Source organism: Scyliorhinus torazame, chromosome 5 (assembly GCF_047496885.1).
Source record: "Scyliorhinus torazame isolate Kashiwa2021f chromosome 5, sScyTor2.1, whole genome shotgun sequence".
NCBI lineage: Eukaryota > Metazoa > Chordata > Chondrichthyes > Carcharhiniformes > Scyliorhinidae > Scyliorhinus > Scyliorhinus torazame.
The window spans coordinates 82,507,701-82,523,744 of NC_092711.1; the positions used below are offsets into that span (position 1 = coordinate 82,507,701).

Below are 16,044 nucleotides of genomic sequence, written 5' to 3' on the forward strand. Positions count from 1 at the left end.
ACAAATTCACACACACAAGCCGGCATGCACAAACATGCACATACATCCACATGTCCACACAGATACACAAATATGCAAACACAAACATATAAAACCAGACAAGCAGACTGACACAAGAATATGAAACACAACTGTAAGCAATTACATATACATAATAGTAAAAATAATGTTTATTGTCACAAGTAGGCTTATATTAACACTGCAAGAAGTTACTGTGAAAAACCCTAGTCGCCACACTCTTGGCGCCTGTTCGGGTACACAGAGGGAGAATTCAGAATGTCCAAATCACCTCACAAGCACATCTTTCGGGACCTGTGGGAAGAAACCGGAGCACCCGGACAAAACCCACACGGACACAGGGAGAACATGCAGACTCCGCACAGACAGTAACCCAAGCCAGGAATCGAACCTGGGACTCTGGCGCTGTGAAGCAACAGTGCTAACCACTGTGCTACCGTGCCGCCCACAATCGCACAATTTCACAATGACAGAAATATTTCCATTAAAACAGAGACAATAATCCACATTAATACACTAATGGGCACACGTAGTCACATATTAATAGATTCGTACACACGCTCATACAAACACACATGAATACACATGGAGGCGTCAATACACAGCAATAGATAGTTATAAACAAACATCAACGCACAAATAGCACTGCTGCCTCACAGCGCCACAAACCCGGGTTCAATTCCAGCCTCGGGTGATTGTCCGTGTTGAGTTTCCACACTCTCCCGTGTCCGTGTTTCCTCCGCGTGCTCCAGTTTCCTCCCACAGTCCAAAGGTGTGCAGGTTAGGGTGATTAGCAATGCTCTATCACCCCTTCACGCCCAAAACGTTAGGTGGTGTTACGAGGTTCTGGGGATAGGGCAGGGCGTGCACCGTGCACCTCGGTAGGGTGTTCTTTCGAAGGGTCGGTGCAGATTCAATAGGCCGAATGGCCTCGTTCTCCACTGTAGGGATTATATGATGATGATTCTGTGATGAAATACACGCATTGACACACACACACACACACACACACGCATTTATCCAGGCACAGACATTAAGACACTGGCATGCATGTTGAACGCAAAAAGACACATTAACACATATATTACTAGACAGGAAAGTATAAACACATATTAACACAGGCAATAATATATAAACATAGATTTCAACACATATACATACAATATATCACTCATATATACACATTGAAAGAAGACAAACAAAGTTCCGGTTTGGGCCACTGTCTGTGCGGAGTCTGCACATCCTCTCCGTGTGTGCGTGGGTTTCCTCCGGGTGCTCTGGTTTCCTCCCACAGTCCAAAGATGTGCAGGTTAGGTGGATTGGCCATGATAAATTGCCTTTAGTGTCCAAAATTGCCCTTAGTGTTGGGTGGGGTTACTGGGTTATGGGGATAGGGTGGAGGTGTTGACCTTGGGTAGGGTGCTCTTTCCATGAGCCAGTGCAGACTCGATGGGCCGAATGGCCTCCTTATGCACTGTAAATTCTATGGGAAAAAAAATCACACACAAGCGCTGACACACAAATACACAGACCAATACTCATTGACACGATGAACACACAGTGAACCTACACAGACATCTGGACACACAACAGAGGAGTAAATCAAAACACGGAACTTCGCATCGACACAGACACAAAAGCTAAGGAACAAACACAAACGTCAGGCAATGGCGGCACGGTGGCATAGTGGTTAGCACTGCTGCCTCACGCCACCATGGACCTGGGGTTCATCCCGATCCTGGGTCTCTGTCCCGGTGGAGATTTCACATTCTCCCCATGACCCGTGGGTCTCACCCCGACAACCCAAAGATGTGCAGGGTAGGTGGATTGGCCATGCTAAATTGCCCCTTAATTAGAAAAAGAAAGTTAAAGACATCAATTTCTGAGAGTCATGAACGCAACAGTAGATATGCAATGGAAATATATTAAAGAATGAATTAGCAGCGGGAGAAAATGAAACGAGAATATTAAAAATAAATCGTGGATTAATAAACAATCTAATTATATTTATTTGGCTCTATCCTCATAGATACCACAGACCACACCTGGACTGAAGACGATGAGGATGATAACGGGAACATCTGGACAACCGCTTCCACATTCATCACCCTGTTCTTCCTGAGCATTTCCTACAGCGCTGCAGTCACTCTGGTGAAGGTGAGAAGATTCAATCCACTCACACTTCAGACTGACAGAAGCCGTTTCAAAAATCTCTAAATGTTTGATTGATTGAAAACTCTAACATCAATGTCCCCGATCATAAACATCTGCTTCATCATTTTCTCTCTCTTTTACAGATCAAGTGATCGGTTGACGTTCGGACGCTGTAGATTTTCCTCAGCTGTTTATTATGATCTCTGTGTGACGCAAATACAATATCTCCTCTTGGTGACTCTAACAGTAAAATCTTCTCAGTTTATTATTCTGCATCTGTAACTGAGACAATCTTGGACAGTATTTCTGTTTCCCAGTTTGAAATGTACGAGATAATTTTGGCTGTAATGTAATTGTAGCTAATAATTTCCCTCAATATCATGTCTAAGTAAAGTAATTTATCTCGTTCCTTACTCATATCTTTGGCCTTCCCTTTACATTGAGCTCCTGTTCTCTCTTTCTGGTGTCTGTTACAGTTGTACATACATTTGGCAGCTCAGAGGGCATGTGTTCTGTTCTCACTGTGACCCTCAATCGTTATGTTTCCTTTCGTCAACTTCAAAATAAACTTTTGAGGAATATTTTCTCTTAAATTTTAATAAATATTGAATGAAAAATGAAGAAAATAAGACTTGTCTGAACTCCTTTCTCTCAGGCCCATCGGCACCGCTCCATTTCCCCGATTATAGTTGTCTCCCTTTCCCAGACAGATATTTCTCACCAGTCCTGTCTGGGACGTGTCTGAACTCAAGGCCCCTCAGTGAAAGAGCCACTGCGCCACCAAGCGGCCCATCCGGGTAAACACACCTTCACCTTTGCCTTTTTATGGTTAAACTCCAGAGACAGAATGATTGCACAGCTAAAGAATTCCACAGATTCACTGCGCTCTGAGAGAAGAAATGTCGCCTCATGTCTGTCTTAAATTTGAGACCCCTTACTTTGAGATTATGCCCTCTGGTCCTGGACTCTCCCACAAGAGGAAACTCCCTCTCAGCATCTACCCTGTCAACCCCCCTGAGAATGCTTATGTCTCAAAAAGGTCACCTCTCATTCGTCTCAACTCCAATGAGTACAGGCCCAAACAACTCAACCTCTTCTAATAAGAAACTCTCTCCATATCCGGGACTAACCTTTAGTTAATTGGATTAGGCCAGTTTTCAGAGGCTAGATTCACAGTATAAAAGTGATCCACCGACAGTGCAGACTTTGTTTTCACTGAGTGCTGAATTTGGTGCATTTGAGTGCCATAGTGAGAGTTTGGTGACTGAGGGAGTTGGGTGAGGAGGGAGTAAGGTGCTCCTTTCATTTTGTTTCCTACATTTCCGCAAAGAGCGAGAAAAGAGCCAGGCGTTTACAGAGAGTGCAACTGACTGGGAGCAGAGTCGGAGGGCGTAGGTCCAGTTGGTCCACAGGGCAGCTATATTCTGTAAGGTAAGAGGGGATGGAGGCTAGGCCAGTTGCATGCTCCTCCTGTAGGATGTGGGTGGTGAGGGATACCATCAGTGTCCCCGCTGACTATACCTGCGGGAAGTGCACCCAACTCCAGCTCCTCAAAGACCGTGTAAGGGAACTAGAGCTGGATGAACTTCGGATCATCCGGGAGGCAGTGGGGGTTATAGAGAAGAGTTACAGAGAGGTAACCACGCCCAAGGTATAGGACAAGAGTAGCTGGGTTACAGTCAGGGGTAAGAAAACAAACAGGCAGACAGTGCAGGGATCCCTCGTGGCCGTTCCCCTTCAAAACAAGTATACCGTTTTGGATGCTGTTGGGGGGGATGACCTACCGGGGGAAGGCCCTAGCGGCCAGGTCTCTGGCACTGAGTCTGACTCTGGGGCTCAGAAGGGAAGGGGGGAGAATGGAAAAGCAATAGTAACAGGAGATTCAATAGATAGGAGATTCTGTGGTCGCGAACGAGACTCCCGGAAGGTATGTTGCCTCCCGGGTGCCAGGGCCAGGGATGTCTCGGATCGTGTCTTCAGGATCCTTAAGGGGGAGGGGGAGCAGCCAGAAGTCATGGTGCACATTGGTACCAACAACGTAGGTAGGAAAAGGGATGTGGAGGTAATAAACAAGTTTAGGGAGTGAGGCTGGAAGTTAAAAGCCAGGACAGACAGAGTTGTCATCTCTGGTTTGTTGCCGGTGCCACGTGAAAGCAAGGCTCGGAATAGGGAGAGAGTGCAGTTGAACACGTGGCTGCAGGAATGGTGTAAGAGGGAGGGCTTCGGGTATTTGGATAATTGGAGCACATTCTGGGGAAGGTGGGACCTGTACAAGCAGGACTGGTTGCATCTGAACCAGAGGGGCACCAATATCCTGGGAGGGAGGTTTTCTAGTACTCTTCGGGAGGGTTTAAACTAATTTGGCAGGGGAGTGGGAACCGGATTTGTAGTCCAGCAACTAAATTAGCCGATATTCAGGATGCCAAAGCATGTAGTGAGGCAGTGGGGAAGGGAACACTGACAAAGGAGGGTACTTGCAGGCATGGAGATGGATTGAAGTGTGTATACTTCAACGCAAGAAGCATCAGGAATAAGGTGGGTGAACTTCAGGCATGGATCGGTACTTGAGACTACAATGTGGTGGCCATCACGGAAACTTGGATAGAAGAGGGGCAGAAATGGTTGTTGGAGGTCCCTGGTTATAGATGTTTCAATAAGATTCGGGAGGGTGGTAAAAGAGGTGAGGGGGGGGGGGGGTGGCATTGTTAATTAGAGATAGTATAACAGCTGCAGAAAGGCAGTTCGAGGAGTATCTACCTACTGAGGCAGTATGGGTTGAAGTCAGAAATAGGAAAGGAGCAGTCACCTTGTTGGGAGTTTTCTATAGGCCCCCCAATAGTAGCAGAGATGTGGAGGAACAGATTGGGAAATAGATTTTGGAAAGGTGCAGAAGTCACAGGGTAGGCTTTCAACTTCCCAAACATTGAGTGGAAACTCTTTAGATCAAATAGTTTGGATGGGGTGGTGTTTGTGCAGTGTGTCCAGGAAGCTTTTCTAACTCAGTATGTAGATTGTCCGACCAGAGGGGAGGGCATATTGGATTTGGTACTTGGTAATGAACCAGGGCAAGTGATAGATTTGTCAGTGGGAGAGCATTTTGGAGATAGTGACCACAATTCTGCGACTTTCACTGTAGTAATGGAGAGGGATAGGTGCGTGCAACAGGGCAAGGTTTACAATTGGGGGAAGGGTAAATACGATGTTGTCAGACAAGAATTGAAGTGCATAAGTTTGGAACATAGGCTGTCAGGGAAGGACACAAGTGAAATGTGGAACTTGTTCAAGGAACAAGTACTACGCGTCCTTGATATGTATGTGCCTGTCAGGCAGGGAAGAGATGGTCGAGTGAGGGAACCATGGTTGATGAGAGGTTGAATGTCTTGTTAAGAGGAAGAATGAGACTTATGTAAGGCTGTGGAAACAAGGTCCAGACAGGGCGCTGGAGGGATACAAGATAGCCAGGAGGGAACTGAAGAAAGGGATTAGGAGAGCTAAGAGAGGGCATGAACAATCTTTGGCGGGTAGGATCAAGGAAAACCCCAAGGCCTTTTACACATATGTGAGAAATATGAGAATGACTAGAGTGAGGGTAGGTCCGATCAAGGATAGTAGCGGGAGATTGTGTATTGAGTCTGAAGAGATAGGAGAGGTCTTGAACGAGTACTTTTCTTCAGTATTTACAAATGAGAGGGGCTATATTGTTGGAGAGGACAGTATGAAACAGACTGGTAAGCTCGAGGAAATACTTGTTAGGAAGGAAGATGTGTTGGGCATTTTGAAAAACTTGAGGATAGACAAGTCCCCCGGGCCTGACGGGATATATCCAAGGATTGCATAGCTGTTGGCAATGATCTTTTCGTCCTCACTGTCAACAGGGGTGGTACCAGGGGATTGGAGAGTGGCGAATGTCGTGCCCCTGTTCAAAAAAGGGAATAGGGATAACCCTGGGAATTACAGGCCAGTTATTCTTACTTCGGTGGTAGGAAAAGTAATGGAAAGGGTACTGAGGGATAGGATTTCTGAGCATCTGGAAAGACACTGCTTGATTAGGGATAGTCAGCACGGATTTGTGAGGGGTAGGTCTTGCCTTACAAGTTTTATTGAATTCTTTGAGGAGGTGACCAAGCATGTGGATGAAGGTAAAGCAGTGGATGTAGTGGACATGGATTTTAGTAAGGCATTTGATAAGGTTCCCCATGGTAGGCTTATGCAGAAAGTAAGGAGGCATGGGATAGCGGGAAATTTGGCCAGTTGGATAACGAACTGGCTAACCGATAGAAGTCTGAGAGTGGTGGTGGATGGCAAATATTCAGCCTGGATCCCAGTTACCTGTGGCGTACCGCAGGGATCAGTTCCGGGTCCTCTGCTGTTTATGATTTTCATTAATGACTTGGATGAGGGAGTTGAAGGGTGGGTCAGTAAATTTGCAGACGATACGAAGATTGGTGGAGTTGTGGATAGTGAGGAGGGTTGTTGTCGGCTGCAAAGAGACATAGATAGGGTGCAGAGCTGGGCTGAGAAATGGCAGATGTAGTTTAACCCTGAAAAGTGTGAGGTTGTCCATTTTGGAAGGACAAATATGAATGCGGAATCCAGGGTTAACGGTAGAGTTCTTGGCAATGTGGAGGAGCAGAGAGATCTTGGGGTCTATGTTCATACATCTTTGAAAGTTGCCACTCAAGTGGATAGAGCTGTGAAGAAGGCCTATGGTGTGCTAGCATTCATTAACAGAGGGATTGAATTTAAGAGCCGTGAGGTAATGATGCAGCTGGACAAAAACTTGGTAAGGCCACATTTGGAGTACAGAGTACAGTTCTGGTCACCTCATTTTAGGAAGGATGTGGAAGCTTTGGATAAGGTGCAAAGGAGATTTACCAGGATGTTGCCTGGAATGGAAAGTATGTCTTATGAGGAAAGGTTGAGGGTGCTAGGCCTTTTCTCATTAGAATGGAGAAGGATGAGGGGCAACTTGATAGAGGTTTATAAGATGATCAGGGGAATAGATAGAGTAGTTAGTCAGAGACTTTTTCCCCGGGTGGAACAAACCATTACAAGGGGACATAAATTTAAGGTGAATGGTGGAAAAATAGGGGGGATGTCAGAGGTAGATTCTTTACCCAGAGAGTAGTGGGGGCATGGAATGCACTGCCTGTGGAAATAGTTGAGTCAGAAACATTAGGAACCTTCAAGCGGCTACTGGATAGGTACATGGATCACGGTAGAATGATATAGTGTAGATTAATTTGTTCTTAAGGGCAGCACGGTAGCATTGTGGATAGCACAATTGCTTCACAGCTCCAGGGTCCCAGGTTCGATTACGGCTTGGGTCACTGTCTGTGCGGAGTCTGCACATCCTCCCCGTGTGTGTGTGGGTTTCCTCCGGGTGCTCCGGTTTCCTCCTACAGTCCAAAGATGTGCAGGTTAGGTGGATTGGCCATGATAAATTGCCCTTAGTGACCAAAATTGCCCTTAGTGTTGGGTGGGGTTACTGGGCTATGGCGATAGGGTGGAGGTGTTGACCTTGGGTAGGGTGCTCTTTCCAAGAGCCGGTGCAGACTCGATGGCCCGAATGGCCTCCATCTGCACTGTAAATTCTATGATAATCTATGATTAATCTACGACAAAGGTTCGGCACAATATCGTGGGCCGAAGGGCCTGTTCTGTGCTGTATTTTTCTATGTTCTATGTTCTAACCTAGTGAACCTTCTCTGGACTGTCTCCAATGCCCGCATATCTTTCCTCAGGAAAGGGGACCAATGTTGTTCACAGTATTCCAAGTGTGGTCTAACTATTGCCTTGTATAATTTCAGCTGGACTTCTCTATTTTTATGCTGCATTCCCTTTGAAATAAAGGCCAACCTTCCATTTACCTTCCCAATGACCTGCTGAACCTGCACGCTAGCTTTTGTGATTAATGCCCGAGGACCCCCAGGTCCCTCTGTGCTGCAGTTTTCTGTAGTCTTTCTCACTTTGAATAATATTCAGCTCCTTTATTCTTCCCATCAAAGTGCATACATTTTCGTTTTCCTACATTATATTCCATTTCTCAAGTTTTTTGCCCACTCAACTAACCTGTTTATAGCCGTGTGTAGACTTCCCACCTATTTTTGTGTCATCCACAAAGTTTGCAAAAGTGCATTCGCTTCCCTTGTCCAAGTCATTAATATATATGGTAAATAACTGTGGCCCCAGTATGGATCCCAGCGGCACTCCGCTAGTTATGTTGCCATTCTGAAAATGCCCCCTTATCCCAATTTTCTGTCTTTTATAATAGTAATAATTATTGTCACAAGTAGGCTTCCATTAACATTACAATGAAGTTACTGTGAAAACCCCTAGTCGCCACACACCAACGCGTGTTCGGGTACACTGAGGGAGAATTCAGAATGTCCAATTCACCTAACAACCATGTCTTCGGGACTTGTGGGAGGAAACTGGAGCACCTGGAGGAAACCCACGGAGACACGGAGAGAACGTGCATTATCATGGTCAGTTCCCCAACACCATGAGCTCTTATCTTATTATGTAGCCGGTTGTGTGGTACCTTATCAAACACTTTTTGGAAATCCAAGTATATTAGATCTACTGGCTCCCCATCATCTATCCTGCTTGTTACCACCTCAAAAATCTCTACCAAATGTTTCAAACATGATTTTCCCTTCATGAAGCGATGCTGACTCTGTTTGATTATATGATGCTTTTCAAAATGTTCTGCTATTACCTCCTTTAAAATGGACTCTTAACATTTTCCCAATGACAGATGTTACGTTTATTGGCCTATCGTTACTGGTTTCTTTTCTCCCTCCTTTATTAAATAAAGATGTTGCATGAGCAGTTTTCCAATCCTTCGGGACTGTTCAAGAATTTGACCAGGGCATCCACTATCTCTGCAGCTACTTCCTTTACTATCCTGGGATGCAACCCATCAGGCCAGGAACATAGCAGACTTTTGCTCCATTCGTTTCCGAATACTTTTTCTCTGGTGTAGTTATTGTGATTATTCTCTTCCCCTTTTGCCTTTGATTATTTGGTATTTGTGGAATGCTATTACTGTCTCCTACCATGAAGACTGACTCGCAGTATTTATTTAACTCCTCAGCCATTTCCTGACTCCCCATCATTATTTCCGCAGTCTCATTCTCTCAGGAACCGACGTCCACTTCAGTGCCTCTCTTCATTTTTAAGAATTGAAGGAAACTCTTGCTGTCCATTTCTATATTACTTCCTAGTTTATCCTCATGGTATATGTCCTCCCTGTTTTTGCTCATCTCCTGTTTTTTTTCTGAAAACGTTCCCACACCTCTGGGAATATATTTGCCAAGATACGTTTTGACTTTGAGTTTAAGACTATATTTAACTTGGCAGAGCTGCCTCACAGACTAGTTAAGCAACAACCTGACATAGTCATACTCACAGAATCATACCTTACAGACAATGTCCCAGACAGCACTGTTACCATTCCTGGGTATGTCCTGTCTCACCGGTAGGACAGATCCAGCAGAGGCAGCGGCACAGTGGTATACATTCAGGAAGGAGATGCCCTGGGGGTCCTCAACATGGACTCTGTTGAGAACATGAAGACAACATGAGGTCCCACAGCTTCAGGATAAATATGGGCAATGTACCGGCCACCATCCGCTGATTACAATGTACCGGCCACCATCCGCTGATGAATGATGTACGCCTCCATGTTGAACACCACTTTGAGGAAGCACTGAGGGTGGCAAGGGAGCAGATTATGCTCTGGGAGGGGTACTTCAATGTCCATCACTAAGAGTGTCTTGGTAGTACCACCACAGACCGAGCTGGCCGGGCCCTAAAGGACATAGCCGCTAGACTGGGACTGCAGCAGGTGGTGAGGGGACCAACAAGAGGGAAGAGCATACTTGACCTCATCCTCACCAATCCGCCTGCTGAAGATGCATCTGTCCATGACAGTATCAGTAGAAGTGACCACCGCACAGTCCTTGTGGTGACAAAGTCCCGTCTTCACATTGAGGATATTATCTCCATCGTGTTGTGTGGCATTGCCACTGTGCTAAATGGTATAGACTTCAAACAGATCTTGAAACTCAAAACTGGGCATCTATGAGGCTATGTGGGCCATCAGCAGCAGCAGAATTATATTCAACCACAACCTGCCACCCTCATGGCCACCACTCTACCATTACCACCAAGCCAGGGGATCAACACTGGTTCTATGAAGAGTGCAGGAGAGCACGCCAGGAACATTAGACATACCAAAAAATGAGGTGTCAATCTGGTGAAGCTACAACACAGGACTTCTTGTGTGCCAAACAGCATAAGCAGCAAGCAATAGACAGAGCTAAACGGTTCCATATCGAACACATCAGATCCAAGCTCTGCAGTTCTGCCACATCCAGTCACGTATGGTTGTGGACAATTAAACAATTCACTGGAGGAGGAGGCTCCACAAATATCCCCATCCTCAATGATGGAGGAGTGAAGCACATATGTGCAAAAGGCAAGGCTGAGGTATTTGCAACAATCATCAGCCAGAAGTATCGAGTGGATGATCCATCTCAGTCTCTTTCGGAGGTCCCCAGCATTACAGATGTCAGTCGAGAAATTCACTCCACGTGATATGAAGAAACGGCTGAAGGCACTGGATACTTCAAAGGCTTTGGGTTCTGACAATGTAGGGACAATAGTACTGATAACTTGTGCTCCTGAACTTGCCGCACCCCTAGCCAAGCTGTCCCAGCACAGCTAGAACACTGGCATCTACACTGTCGCAAATTGCCCAGGCGTGTCCTGTACACAACATGACAAATACAATCCAGCCAATTATCACACTGGCAATCTACTCTCCATGATCAGCAAAGTGATGGAAGGAGTCATCAGTAGTGCGATCAAGTGGCACTTACTCAGCAATACCCTTCTCTTGGATGCTCGGTTTGGGTTCCGCCAGGGTCAATCTGTTCCTAACCTCATTACAACCTTGGTTCAAACATGGGCACAAGAGCTGAATGTGAGAGGTGAGAATGACTGCCCTTGACATCAAAGCAGCATTTGATAGAGTATGGCATCAAGGAGCCCGAGGTAAACTGGAGTCAATGGGAATCAGGGGAAAATGGTCGTGGTGTTTGGAGGTCAATCATCTCAGCTCCAGGACATCACTGCAGGAGTTCCTCAGGGTAGTGTCCTAGGCCCAATCATCTTCAAACCCAGGTCCACAGGTCATTATCCTGGGTATCTGGATCATTAGTCCAGCGACAAGCCAACTACGCCACCATCTCCCCTATACACTGCCTCTGAAACTGGGATAACTGAGTGAATCGCTTCTCACACATGAAGCAAATGAATGGTCTCTCCCCAGTGTGAACCCACTGGTGATTCAGCAGGGTGGATGACTGAGTGAATCTCTCCCCACACACAGAGCAGTGAATGGTCTCTTCCCGGTGTAATCTGGTGTTTCAGCAGGCTGAATGATTGAGTGAATCCCTTCCCAGACACGGAGCAGGTGAATGGTCTCTCCCCGGTGTGAATTTGGTGGTGTTTCAGTAGGCTGAATGAGTGAATCACTTCCCGCACACGGAGCAGGTGAATGGCCTCTCCCCACTGTGAATTCGCTGGTGAGTCAGCAAAAGCTTGTTACTTTTAAAGCTCTTTTCCCAGCTGGAGCATTTAAACGGCCTCAAGTCAGAGTGAAGAAGTCGGTTTGAAGTGAGGTCAGTTAGTTGACAATCCCTTCCCACAAATAGAGCAGATGAACAGTTTCTCGCCGGTGTGAGTTCTCTGGTGTTTATGTAAGTTGGATAGCTGAGTGAATCCTTGACCACATTCTGAGCAGATGAATGGCCTCCCCCGGTGTGACTCCATTGATGAATTTCCAGCACAGACAGGGATCTGAATCTCTTCCCACAATCCCTGCGTTTCCATGGTTTCTCCATGGTGCCAGTGTCCTTGTGTCTGTCCAGATTGGCTTCAAGAAGACCACCATCATACCGGTGCCAAAGAAGAACCAGGCAGCGTGCCTCAATGACTACCGTCCTGTGGCCCTGACTTCAGTGATAATGAAGTATTTCGACAGGTTGGTCATGAAGCGCATCACCTCCATACTCCCAGAACGCCTTGATCCACTGCAATTCGCATACCGCCACAACCGGTCCACAGCAGATGCCATTTCTCTGGCCCTACACTCATCCCTAGAGCATCTCGACAGCAAGGACTCCGACATCAGACTCCTATTTATTGACTACATATCCGCCTTCAACACCATAATCCCAGCTAAGCTCATATCAAAGCTCCAAAACCGACAGTCTATCCCTCAATGCCAGCAAAACTAAAGAGCTGGTCATTGGCTGCAGGAAGCAAAGTACTGTACACACACCCCTGTCAGCATCAACGGGGCCGAGGTTAAGATGGTTAGCAGTTTCAAATTCCTATGGGTGCACATCTCAAAAAATCTGTCCTGGTCCACCCATGTTGACGCTACCACCAAGAAAGCACAACAGCGCCTAAACTTCCTCAGGAAACTAAGGAAATTCAGCATGTCCACATTAACTCTTGACAACCTTTGCAGATGCACCATAGAAAGCATCCTATCGGGCTGCATCACAGCCTGGTATGGCAACAGCTCGGCCCAAGATCGCAAGAAACTTCAGAGAGTCGTGAACATAGCTCAGTCCATCACACAAACCTGCCTCCCATCCATTGACTCCATCTACACCTCTCATGGCCTGGGGAAAGTGGGCAGCATAATCAAAGACCCCTCCCACCCGGCTTACTCACTCTTCCAACTACTTCCATCGGGCAGGAGATACAGTAGGCTGAGAACACGCACGGAGAGACTCAAAAACAGCCCCTTCCCGCTGTTTTTTTTAAATAACATTTTATTGAAGTATTTTTTGGTATTGTAACAACAAAATAAACAATGTACATGAAACTATATACATAGTGCAAAAGCTGTTACCCTCCCTTCCAGGTCCCACCTTTAATAACCCCCTACTTTAAGCTAAACTAACCCCCCCCCCCCGCCCCCCCCCCCCCCCCCACCTTCTGCTGATGATCAATTTTCCACGAAGAAGTCGACGAACGGTTGCCACCTCCGGGTGAACCCTAACATTGACCCTCTCAAGGCGAACTTGATTTTCTCCAAACAGAGAAAGCTAGCCATGTCCGATAGCCAGGTCTCTGACTTCGGGGCCTTTGAGTCCCTCCAAGCTAATAATATCCGTCTCCGGGCAACCAGGGTAGCAAAGGCCAGAACGTCTGCCTCTTTCTCCTCCTGGATTCCTGGGTCTTCTGACATTCCGAAAATCGCCACCTCTGGACTCAATGCCACTCTTGTTTTTAACACCCTGATCATGACATCTGCAAACCCCTGCCAAAATACCCTCAGCTTCAGACATGTCCAGAACATGTGGACATGGTTCGCTGGTCCTCCCGCACATTTTGTACACCTGTCTCCCACCCCCAAAAATATGCTCATCCAGGCCCGACTGAACGAACTTGAATTGTATCAGGCTGAGCCTGGCGCATGTTGTGGACGCGTTGACTCTACTCAACGCATCCACCCATAGACCATCCTTTATCTCACCTCCCAGCTTCTCCTCCCACTTGCGCCTCAGCTCCTCGGTCTGCATCTCCTCTGACCCCATAAGTTCCTTGTAAATGTCAGAGACGCTCCCTTCACCTACCCATCCTCTGGAAACTACCCTGTCCTGAATTCCCCTTAGCGGTAGGAGCAGGAAGGTTGACACCTCTTTACGTAGTAAGTCCCCCACCTGCAGATACCTGAATTCGTATCCCCTCACCAACCCAAACTTCTCCTCCAGTGCCCTCATACTCGGAAAGCTCCCCTCTATAAACAAATCCCCCATCCTCTCAATCCCTGCTCTCCGCCATATCCGGAACCACCAATCCATACATCCCGGGGCAAACCGGTGATTATTACAGATTGGGGACCAGACCGATGCTCCCTCTGCTCCCACATGTCTCCTCCATTGCCCCCGGACTCTCAGGGCCACCACCACCACGGGGCTGGTGGAGTATCGTGCCGATGGGAATGACAGAGGCACAGTTACCAATGCCCCCAGACTGGTGCCCTTGCATGAAGCCACCTCCATACGCTCCCATGCCCACCCCTCCCCCACCACCCACTTCCTGATCATGGCTATATTCGCCGCCCAGTAATAGTTACTAAAATTTGGCAGCGCCAGCCCGCCCTCTCCCCGACTCCACTCAAGCATTACCTTCCTTACTCGTGGGGTCTTGCCAGTGATCACTTTGTTGACCCGTTTAAAAAAGGACCGCGGAATAAAAATTGGGAGACATTGAAACGCGAACAGGAATCTTGGGAGGACTGTCATCTTCACCGTCTGCACCCTCCCAGCCAGTGACGACGGAAGCGCGTCCCACCTTCAGAAATCATCCTTCATTTGGTCTACTCGCCGGGCCAAATTTAATTTATGCAGCCGGTCTCATTCCCGCGCCACTTTGATGGTTAAGTACCTAAAGCTTCCCCCTACTAATCTAAACGGCAGCTCCCCCAATCGCCTCTCCTGTCCCCTTGTCTGGACCACAAACATCTCACTTTTCCCCATATTTAACTTGTACCCCGAAAACCAGCTAAATTCCCCGAGAATCCTCATAATTTCTTCCATCCCCTCTATTGGGTCCGATACATACAGAAGCAGGTCGTCTGCATAGAGCAAGACTCTGTGCTCCACCCCCACCCCACCCCCCCTCCCGGACCAGCCCCTTCCAGCCCCTAGAGGCTTTCAAAGCAATCGCCAGTGGCTCTTTTGCCAGCGCAAACAACAGTGGGGAAAGGGGGCATCTCTGTCTCGCCCCTCTGTGCAGACTAAAATAGTCCGATGTTGTCCTATTCATCCATACATTTGTCACAGGAGCCTTATACAGCAACCTGACCCAGTCAATAAAACACCGCCCAAATCCGAACCGTCCCAGTACCTCCCACAGATAATCCCATCAAAGATTACCCGATCAAAGACCTTTTCTACATCCATTGCGATCACTACCTCCAACTCCCTACCTTCCGGGGGAATCATGATCACGTTTAACAACCTTCTTACATTGGCCACCAACTGCCTACCGTTAACAAACCTCGTCTGGTCCTCCCCAATGACGTCAGGAACTCAATCCTCAATCCCGGAGGACAAAATTTTGGCCAGTAATCTGGCATCTACATTCAACAGGGAGATCGGCCTATAGGATCCACACAGCTCCGGGCTCTTGTCCCGCTTAAGGATCAGCGAAATCGTGGCCTGTGACAACGTCGGGGGCAGCACCCCTCTTTCCTTTGTCTCATTGAACATCCTCAACAACACCGGCCCCAATATCCCAGTGAATCTTTTATAAACCTCCACTGGGTACCCGTCCGGCCCCAGGGCTTTACCCGACTGCATGGCCTTCAAGCCCTCCACTATCTCTTCCAGCCCGATCGGGGCCCCCAGCCCTTCTACCACCTCCCCGTCCACCTTTGGGAAATTCAGCCCCTCTGAGAAGTGCCTCATCCCCTCCGGCCCCGTAGGGGGTTCTGACCTATACAGCCTACTGTAGAAATCCCTAAATGCCTTATTCACCCCTGCTGAATCTCCAACCAGGTTCCCATCTCCGTCATTTACTTTCCCTATCTCCCTGGCTGCCTCCCCCTTTCTAAGCTGCTGTGCACGCATTCTACTGGCCTTCTCTCCATACCCAGAGATCGCCCCCCTCGCCTTTCTCAGCTGCTCCACCGCCCTCCCTGTGGTTAACAAGCCAAACTCCGATGTAGCCTCCGCAATTCCTTTAAAAGCCCTGCCTCTGGGGTCTCCGCCTACCTCCTATTGATCTGTAGTATCTCCTTTACCAGTCGGCCCGTCTCTGCCCTGTCCACCTTCTCCC

At 47.6% G+C, this 16,044-nt stretch overlaps 1 long non-coding RNA gene across 2 annotated transcripts in view; it reads right to left on the reverse strand.

Moving 5' to 3' along the window:
- Window positions 1-1,932: 1,932 nt before the first annotated feature.
- Window positions 1,933-16,044, reverse strand: part of LOC140418670 (uncharacterized) — a 29,460-nt gene continuing 15,348 nt past the window's right edge. Inside the window, exons 2-3 of one of the 2 annotated variants that reach the window (XR_011945215.1) lie at window positions 9,597-9,735; window positions 1,933-2,373 (exon numbers count right to left, since the gene is read on the reverse strand). This is a non-coding gene — a long non-coding RNA (uncharacterized lncRNA). Of the gene's footprint in view, window positions 2,374-9,586; window positions 9,736-16,044 lie in introns of both variants that reach the window. The other variant, XR_011945216.1, reaches the window with a different exon arrangement.